Genomic DNA, 10858 nt, shown 5'->3' on the forward strand with positions numbered 1-10858 from the left:
TGCAAATGAACTCAAGCTTATGGACAATGTCAAATGTGATATAGCGAAGCACCTCAGTGAGCTGGGTGTGCAATTACGCAGGTACTTTCCCGAAACGGACGACACAAACAACTGGATTCGTTATCCCTTTCATGCCCTGCCTCCAGTCCACTTACCGATATCTGAACAAGTGAGCCTCATCGAAATTGCAACAAGCGGTTCTGTGAAAATTGAATTTAATCAGAAGCCACTGCCAGATTTCTGGATAGGGCTGCGCTCAGAATTTCTTTCTTTGGCAAATCGCACTGTTAAGACACTGATGCCCTTTGCAACCACGTACCTATGTGAGAGTGGATTCTCGGCCCTCACTAGCATGAAAACTAAATACAGGGACAGACGGTGTGTGGAAAATGATTTAAGACTGAGCCTCTCTCCAATACAACCCAACATTGCAGAGTTATGTGCATCCTTTCAAGCATACCATTCTCATGAACCTGTGGTGAGTTATTCACTATTTTTGATGAACCAATAAGGTTTTATAAGTAAGATGGCTAAATAAAGAGCAAAATTATTGATTATTATTATATTATTATTTGTGCCTTGGTCTTATAAGAGCTCTTTGTGTGTGTGGCAGGCTTACAATGATGGCAAAAACAACATTTGAGAGTGCACTAACCCTGGTGCTAGAGGGGGTATGCAGCTGGAGGTTGAATGTTTGAAGGGGTACGGGGCTATAAAAAGTTTGGGGACCACTGCTTTACAGTATACTCCTGGTTTATGTAATCCTAGCGTATGATTGCACACACGTAGCGATGACCTTCATTTTTATTTATTTTTTGCCAACCAGAAGCATGAGATTGAGGACATGGTTTTAAATTAAATTGAACTAATACTTATATATTGCACAAGTTGTGTAATTGTTCAATTGCTTCTTTTTTTTTTACTTAGCTCTTGGCTACATCGTTTTCAATTAAACTATCCACTTACTCTTTCTCAGTGTGATTTAGATTGATCAAAGCAAACCACGGTATTCACTCCATTTTCTCTCAACAAATGTCATAAATTTGTGGTTCATAAGAAACATGATAGACAATAATGAAAATGAATGGCTTGTGCAAACCAAAAGGGGTGGAATAATGATTGTGTTTACCCCTCCAAAACCACTTGAGATTACATGGTCTAAAATTGAAATATCTACTCTTTCCTCCTCTGGCTTTCATTACCATACAGCACTGTTGGAACCATTGGAATGTTGTGTTCTCTGTGGTTAGAAGTATTCCATTCCATCTGATTTCCCGCAATGATTACCAAACAATAAAAGAGGCCCAAGGAGCCGATGGTCAAAGGCTCACATAATGACTATTGTTACAGTGTGACCACTCTTCGGGCAGAGTAATCATCCGTGGCCTCAGCAGCAGTGCCCTGAGATATTTATAACAATTACCATACATGGGCCATGTTACCTTTACATGTCAACATTTCCTCTGCTTTGTTCACCCTCCCTGAGGTTTGCCATTGTTCTCTGAACCTTCTAAAGGGTGAGGGGACCATCACTTTGAGACAATCAAGTCTAAATGAACATGCTGACAACAGATCATGGTTTCTCAAATGGTACCCTATTCCATATATAGTCCTCTATTTTTTATGTGGACACCCCTTCAAACTGCTGACAGGTTTATAAAATCGAGCACACTGCCATGCAATCTCCATTGACAAACATTGGCAGTAGAATGGACTTACTGAAAAGCTCAGTGACTTTCAACGTGACACCGCCATATGATTCCAACAAATCAGTTCGTAAAATTTCTCCCATGCTAGAGCTGCTGTTATTGTGAAGTGGAAACATCTAGGAGCAACAATGGCTCAGCTGCGAAGCGGTAGGCCACACAAGCTCACAGAACGGGACCGCCGAGTGCTAAAAGAGCATAAAGTGTAAAAATTGTCTGTCCTCGGTTGCAACACTCACTACCGAGTTCTGAACTGACTCCGGAAGCAATGTCAGCACAAGAACTGTACATCGGTAGCTTCATGAAATGGGTTTCCATGGCCTTGCAGCCGCACACAAGCCTAAGTTCACCATGCGCAATGCCAAGCGTCGGCTTAAGTTGTGTAAAGCTTGCCGTCATTGGAGTCTGGAGCAGTGGAAACGCATTCTCTGGAGTTATGAATTACGCTTTACCATCTGGCAGTTTGGGGAAGGCCCTTTCCTGTTTCAGCATGACAATGCCCCCATGCACAAATCGAAGTCCATACAGAAATGGTTTGTTGAGATTGGTGTGGACGAACTTGACTGGCCTGCATATAGCCCTGACCTCAACCCCATCGAACACCTTTGGGATAAATTGGAATGCCGACTGCGAGCCTGGCCTAATCGCCAAACATCAGTGCCCGACCTCACTAATGCTCTTCAAATCCAATTTTATTGCTCACATACACATGGTTAGCAGATGTTAATGCGAGTGTAGCAAAATGCTTGTGCTTCTAGTTCCGACAGTGCAGTAATATCTAACAAGTAATTTAACAAATTCACAACGACTACCTTATACACACAAATGTAAAGGGATGAATAAGAATATGTACATGTAAATATATGGATGAGCGATGGCCGTGCGGCATAGGCAAGATGCAGTTGATGGTATAGAATACAGTATATACATATGAGATTAGTAATGTAGGATATGCAGACATTATTAAAGTGGCGTTATTTAAAGTGACTAGTGATACCTTTATTAAATAATTTTATTAAATGTATTAAAGTGGCCAGAGATTTTAGTCTGTATGCTGGCAGCAGCCACTCTATGTTAGTGATGGCTGTTTAACAGTCTGATGGCCTTGAGATAGAAGCTGTTTTTCAGTCTCTTGGTCCAAGCTTTGATGCACCTGTACTGACCTCGCCTTCTGGATGACAGCGTGGTGAACAGGCAGCGGCTCGGGTGGTTGTTGTCCTTGATGATCTTTATGGCCTTCCTGTGACATCGGGTGCTGTAGGTGTCCTTGTGGCTGAATTGAAGCAAGTCCCCGCAGGAATGTTCCAACATCTAGTGGAAAGTCTTCCCAGAAGAGTGGAGGCCCATGATTCTGGAATGAGATGTTCGGCGAGCAGGTGTCCACATACTTTTGGTCATGTAGAGTACGTGGACAACATCTGCAGAGACACTGGTTTCAGTGCAAAGGATCTACCAGCTATCATGAACAACAGAGAGCTGTGGCAAGCAAGTAAGCAACGTCCTGCCAAATCACTATAATAGTCGGTGTGGGAGCTTGGCTGTCAGAGGCTGAGGCTGTACATTGACTGATCTGTACAAGAATACAGCAACTTGGTGAAGTAGGTCAAAATAGTGAACCTCGGTGGAGTCTCATCCACCATGAGACATTCATCGAAAAGGGAACCCAAAATGAATCACGATGTGCGCTCTGTTTGTTGAACTGTATTGGATAGGATACACAACGGGAACTGCTAAATGGCAGGATTGTTTGCAGGGATAAGATCCGTAAGACGCAAGAGAACCTCATGAATCCTTTATCAAAGACTTGGACTTGGATTGAGACTGTCCATAAGCCGTATTATAGATGAACAGTACCAAACCTGTGATCAAGCATTGAGCTAGAAAAGCTTGGCATATTAAAACTGACTGGCATTTTTGTGTTCCTTAGTTCAACTCCAAAAAAATGTCTGGGAGACAAGGAGATGGGAGTGTATAACCTCAGTTTATTATTATGTTAGTTAGTCCTGCAGTTTTTTCAGGCCAAACTTTAAGGTGTATATTTTGTTATAGGCCTTCTATGCAACCCCTATTCTGACTCATAATTTAACAGTGAGTTGGAGAGGAGAAAGACATTGTTGTTCACAAAATGAATAGCTACCAACCTTGCATAATATAAGGAGCAGAAAACGGCTTACAAATGCTTGCCGCCCCATGAGTTGGGGGCAAATAAATAGAAAAGCCTAATTGATTTGTGTATGGTCATGGAAATCCCATGTACAATGACCCTGAGATCAGCCTGTCTTAGGCTGTCTCCCAAACAAACCAAGGGAAAAAGCCTGAATATGGAGAGCTAGAGTGAAGGCATGGGTAGCAGAGGAGGGGGCATATATTCATGTGAAACCAGCCCAAACAAAGACTCCCTGTTTCTGGGACCAGACAACCCCCACTTCTCCAAGCAAGATAAATAAATACATACAAATGGGGGGAAAAAAACACATACGCCCACTGAAAAGGTCTATAAGAGAGTGAGTGACAGACAATTGAAAAGACAAATTGTTACATTGTCTTTGAGTGGGGGTGGCAGGAGGGTTGATGCGCAAAGGTAATTACGAGGAGACGTGAACCAGGGGGGCAAAGGTCAGACAATGTGTCTGACCCCAAGTTTTAGGCCATCCACAGGAAAGAAAGAGAGGGGCTGAATTGGACCAATGTGTCTCTTACCCCTTCACTACTATGGTTTAGCCTATACTGGTTGCTTGGTGACACAAAATATCTTGGTCTTTTTTTTTTCGAGGGTTGTCTTTCTCACTTTCAATACTCTTTGCTTTCAATAGCCCACCTTTTAAAAAAGCACAGACTTTTTTCTGGTATAGGTGAAAAATGCTGACGACGCATTTGTCCCGCAGTCACTCACCCATGTTTGATTTAATTGCTTTTCCAGCCCTCAGTGCCATAGCTCTCAGCAGCTGGGTCTAAGGGACAGTGTTGCTTGAGGGAGCTGCTTGAGGGAGAGGTACTTTTATTTTGACAGTCAGGCGAGGAGACAAGGTTGACCTGACCCATATTCAGTTGGCTGGCTTTCCCATGGTGCTCAAGGGCTGTGAACGACTACCCTGGTCCTGTCACCATAGCTAAGCCAGTCAGTCACTGCTGCTTGTAGGGTGGAAGCCTCTTGTGTTTGAGACACACTGCAGAGTGACATGGAACCAGCGCTGTTCTTTTAATCATCTCGCTATAACTCACAAGTTGAGCAGTTTGTCCATTTTATGTGAGACCTTACACAGACGCACACATAGCACTTGTCGATAACACAGTTACAGGTACAATATGTATCAGTGGATTCATCTCTGACCTACAAAATTGACACACAAAAATGTAATATTTGAGTGTTACACACTTATAACACTGTGATATGTTTTCTATCAAGTATAGGGTTGGGTTAGAAAAAAGGAAGGGGTGGGGAGGTAGAAACATCCAGTGGTGGGGAGGGGAGGCAACATGCTTTCCTTGTTAACTGTAATGTGTTCCTGATTGCTATGTAAAGAAAAAGTTGTAAGGATGCCATTTTTGTGGTGCAAGGACAAGAATGAGACATTCGCCTCACTTCCCCTTTTGCTATTACTTACCAGCGTGTGCAAAATGTCAGGTAAAAAAAACTGCTCCTGATTGCTGTCTTCATTGGTCTCATATGTGATGTTGCTGTAGGACAATGAGGGGAATGATGCTGTTACCAACCTGGCCTGTACCATCATTATTTGCTTCATGTCACTAATTACTGATCACAATCTGCAGTCCTGATTGAGACATGCGTTTTATGTCCCAAATGGCACCCTATTCCCTACATTTATGAGCAGGGCCAAAACATGTAGGGAACAGGGTGCCATTTGGGACGTAACCTTGAAGACATTGCTTGGTATAGTTCTGGAAATCTAATATTTTCTATATAAAGCTACAGTACTATATATCCCATATACTGTGTTCAGTTTAGGGCAAATAGTGTTGATTATTTGGAATCACAATAGTACTAACTCTACAACCTACCAGCAGTGCAATCAGTACAGCCATCAATAAAAGTACAAAAATATTTGCAGTAGGGTTACAAAACTAACGGTAATTTACCAAAGTTACTAGAATGTTCAGTAATTTAGGTAATTAACAGGTAATATATGGCAATCTATGGTAACTTTAGTAATTTATATTTGAATAACCAAAAAATGCATTTATATATAGTATCATTTTTTGTATATCTGTGTCCATATTGTCCATGAGCTTCTAGTGGATAGATCATATGATTCAAGAGAAAATAGCCTAATTAATGAAAAAAGCATATACTCCACAATGGCATTATTTTCAATTAACTCTGAAACACTTCCAACTATTGACTTTTTTCCCAACTGCCACCAGTATTTCACCAAAACAAAGACATCATTATTGACATAGTAAAATAAATAAAAAAAGAAGAATATTTCATGCTGAAACTCTTATATTAAACACCAATGGTATTCACTAAGTTGATGGTTTATATTTAGGATCATGTTTTATTTTATCATCTTATTTGATTATTTTACATTTGATAAGGCCACACAGAGGGCCAGAGATAATTACAGACACCTGTGATAATCTGAAGTACCCAACAAGGCCACTAGATGACATGTGACAAAATTGCCCAAAAAACTTGAAAATTAACAATGTTAGTAGGGTGAAGAAAGGGCTCATTGACCAACCTGCAGGATTTATTTTCTGTTTTACTGTTCTCAAGCTGGCAAGGCCACTCACACGGAGCTCACTGTGGCCTGTTTCCTCTTCTTCTTTGTAGAACTAGTATAGGCTCCATACAATCACTCTGTGGGACGAGACCAGAGCCCAAATAACCTGGAGCTGGGGGGTGGAGGGAAGGTAGCTGGGGTTGAATGGTGGGCTGGGTTTGTTTATCATTTGCAGGGCTGTAGTAGTATTAGCCTCATGGTGATGGACAGGGCATAATCGATTGCATGAAAAATGGCACTTAATTTGTTTGAGGGGGAGAGTTGTGTTAACCTTTGCTTTGTCGCAAAAGCCCCATTAATGTGAATGTTTATGCATGCTAATGTAAACCAGAGCGCCCTACGAGCACTGCTTTGTGTCAAACAGACTGAGCGCATGTGAGAGAGCGGGGAGCCCAGAGGCCAAAGCTGTGGTCTAATGTCTTTGCAGAATGAGCCACGCCACATCTCTCTGACTCGGTCCATACTCACTCATATCATGATTGTGCCCAGTGCATTTTACAACTGTTTAAGTGCTTTTTACTCTCACATGGGCCTTTGATAGTGAGTGAGGATTCCCTAAGTTCTGATAAAACTAGCTCAAACTCTTAAAACCTGTATATTTTTTTATACTGCAGAAAATGTCATAATCTGTGTAATTAAAATAGTGAGCTGAGCCTGAATGCAACAACTTATTTACCTGAAATCAGTAGTAAGGACAGGTAAAAGAAACAGACAGCCATCTAGTAAAAAAAAATATATTGTATTTATTGGCTGATTTCTGATCAAAGGAATGTAGCAAGATTCATATTTCTAAAAACAACTATAAACAAGGTGAAGACAGATATCAGATGGAAATAAATGCATCCAAATATGGTGATGAAGAGCATGTTGCTATGGCGGTGGTATAAAGTCAAAGTAATTACATACAGATGGATGTAATTATAGTCACCCCCCAAACCACTACCACACACACACACACACACACACACACACACACACACACACACTTCTCTCTCTTCAGAATTGTTTTGACTTTGATTCCATTTAGAGAGGACTTTGTTGTTGTGTGTGAATGATAATACCCAGAACAGCATAAAGTAGTCAGATAAACTATCTAATATGTTATTTCTAGAACCTAAAAGGGTTCTTTGGCTGTCCCCATAGGAGAACCCTTTGAAAAAATTTTTTTGGTTACAGGTAGAACCCATTTGAGTTCCATGTAGAACCCTTTACACAGAGAGTTCTACATGGAACCACAAAAGGGTTCACCTATGGGGACAGCCGAAGAGCCCTTTTGGAACCTTTTTTTCTAAGAGTGTACATCTATACGATATTGCTTAAACATGCATTTGAAAATAAACCCCCACTGTTTAACATATGTGCCACAGAAGAGAGCCATTTGTTTAAAACGTTTCAAGAAGGGACCTAAAACGTCCATTGAAAAAGGTAGAAGACGCATCCAGTAAGTGTTTGAAAAGATGAGCTGGTCCATTTCTGTTTTCTCACTTGAGCGGTATTGACGGACAGGCGATGCTAACAGATTATACGTGTGTTAAAGCAGGATTTTCTGTGCTTTTCTTGGCTCGGCTCTAAGAAAGAAAAGCAAAGACTTTTTTTTTCCTCGACACAAATCAATCAGTCATTTCTAGCTGGGGGATAGAAAACGCACTGTGTGAGGGTATGTGGAGAGGGTTAGATAACCAGTGTCTGGTTTTGGCATCCCCAGATAGCCTGCTGTGCATTGTGCTCAATTTATATATTCTCTGTATTATATACAATTCCTGGAATCAGGATGTTGCCACAAATAGCTTGAATTTTGTGTGCCTAATTAAATGTGGTTCCTTTAAATGTTTTTGTGCATATCAAAAGCACATCTCAAATCAATTATGAGAGCAGTTCACTTCAGAAGAGGTAATAAGCTGACTTGGCAGTGAAGTCAGTTGGACAATTTAGTGTGAGTAAAATACTAGGTTCCGGAAGGATTTTGTTACTCGATACATCCACTTCATGGTTTCTGTTTAAGATATCAAATCAGTTTATCAGTGTGATTAGATTTGTTCCAATACATCTTGACAAATTTGAGTCGTTCCTTTCACATTTACGACGTACACATGCAAACTACCTTGACTCGTCATTTCCACATAAATAAGGAAGTAATATCATAGGGCCTTATTGGTGAGTCAGTCTATACCAACAGGCAGTAAACTGTCCCTTTTAAATCCCTGATACTGTACCTGAGTTTCTGAGTGTGGTCAGGCTCTCTGAGTACCTCTCTGCACAATGTGAGCCAGATAAATGGTCTACCCTGCTGAGCAGTAATCCTGGAGCCCGACCACGAGGTATGAGTTATGTGAGAGGTATTTTGGCCCCAATCTTCAGTAGCATCGGTAACCTTGAGTAACTGCGTCCTCCTTTTTCTCTCTTCCTCTTCATCTGAAATCCCAAATTTCACAAATGACCTGCATTAGCCATGGGGAGGGCAGTGCATCCAGACAAGCCATCACACGCCACGCTGCCATGCTGCCTGCTGCACTATGGCTTACTGTCTTGCGAAATTCCCTCGTGGTGCAAGAGCAACATTTGCTTTGATTTGGAGATCACAACACTTTTAGTAGCATCAGAATGGAAATACAAAGACCTTTTATGGGGTTTTCAGTATTCTTCTACTACTGCAAAAACATATATATTTTTTAAATGACAACAGTTTCTCTACAATGCATATTTTGATAGGGTTCTGATAACTGTATCAGTTTCTTTACTTTTCTCAAGCAAAAGGATATATTTATCTTTCTCCCTCATCCAATGAAGCTTTAGTGGAGGGTGGGAAATCTGCATTTTACCCCCTAATTGACCTTTCACAATGGGCCAACTTCCTATTGACAACATGTGTCAATCATGTTTGCCGTCAGAATAAATTGTTTTGTGCTCTTAGCGAGAAGATGCGCATAATTTGATAAGGATCTTCATCATTACTCCTACAATAGCCTTACTTTAAAACTAATGGACCATCAGAATAGAACTCCAGCTGTTGAACTTTGTTTATTCTAATGTCATGCAAAGAATCTTATTGAGGGGTTGTCCCCCCCCCCCACTTGTGATAAGTCAATCACCCACGATGCAGCTATTATGCAGTGACATTACCTTAACTATCTCAGACTCTTCTCAATGCACATGGCCAGAACACACAAAGGCTGTCAACTGTGACAAAGGCACCGCTTGACTCTCTAAAGTAGAACATGACTAGCAGGCTATACTCCCCCAGCGTTAAGTGCTACCTGACAAAAAGCAGCTATGGTTGTTATTTCTAAAAACAAATATTTATTAAAGATAGGCTTTTTCTTTTCCCCTTGAACATAGGAGAGGTTTTCCAACCTGATCATTTTTCATGCATATACACTTACTAAGATGTTATGGCCTAGAGGAGGTCCAGTGTTTAGTTAGCAGTCACTGATGACAGATGTTCAGCAACATACATGTTAGCTCTGCTCTACCAAATGCCCTTTCATGGGGATACATGTACATGTATGTGAGATTATGTATTTAAACACTGTTGAATTGAGATGGATTGTTTTTAAAGACCCATGGAAGACTCTTTTTCTTGGGCCCTGAAAGTCCAAATATTTAGTCTCTCTATTGTTAAAACATGTGCAACCCCAATCAAAGTGCTCCTTGTTTTGAAGTTCATGGAACATGAACATGAGTCAGTCCATATCTATCTATCTAGCTTACATTTTACATTTACATTTTAGTCATTTAGCAGACACTCTTATCCAGAGTGACTTACAGTAGTGAATGCATACATTTCATAAAAAAAATTCTCCGCACTGGTCCCCCGTGGGAATCGAACCCACAACCCTGGTGTTGCAAACACCATGCTCTACCAACTGAGCCACACAGCTTAGCAATGTGTTGATGCCAATGACTTCCACTGGAGGAAGGCCTATAATCCAATTTGAATGTATTTTATTATTTTATTTTCTGTTAAAACCAGCGTATTTACATTGTAAAGGATTTTGGTGTTCTGTAAGACTTGCTTTCTCATACACCTTGCAAGCCACTTCACAGATGTATTGCCTAATTCTATAATCAAAAGGAATTAGAAAGCCAACCTTTTCACACATGATAAATTCACGTAAACTACAATAAAGTTACATAACATCAAACCTGCCTGTACTTCAATTTGATGTAAGTCTGTTTAGACTCAACATGGTATCATTAGAAAATGTCCAAACTCATTTAACGTCACATAAGCTTATATTGGTGTATAACAATTTTTGCATGTTTAGTCTTGGCTGTACTCTGAGCTGGTTTTAGGTTGCTGCTACCTGGCTCCATGTATGTGGAACAGACCAGTCTCAGAATGTTTTCAGCTTCTGCCGATACAGTCAGGCACATCACTCTTGACAGACGGGCGACTGTCCCAAATGG

This window comes from Salmo trutta, chromosome 27, assembly GCF_901001165.1.
Source record: "Salmo trutta chromosome 27, fSalTru1.1, whole genome shotgun sequence".
NCBI classification, from domain to species: Eukaryota; Metazoa; Chordata; class Actinopteri; order Salmoniformes; family Salmonidae; genus Salmo; species Salmo trutta.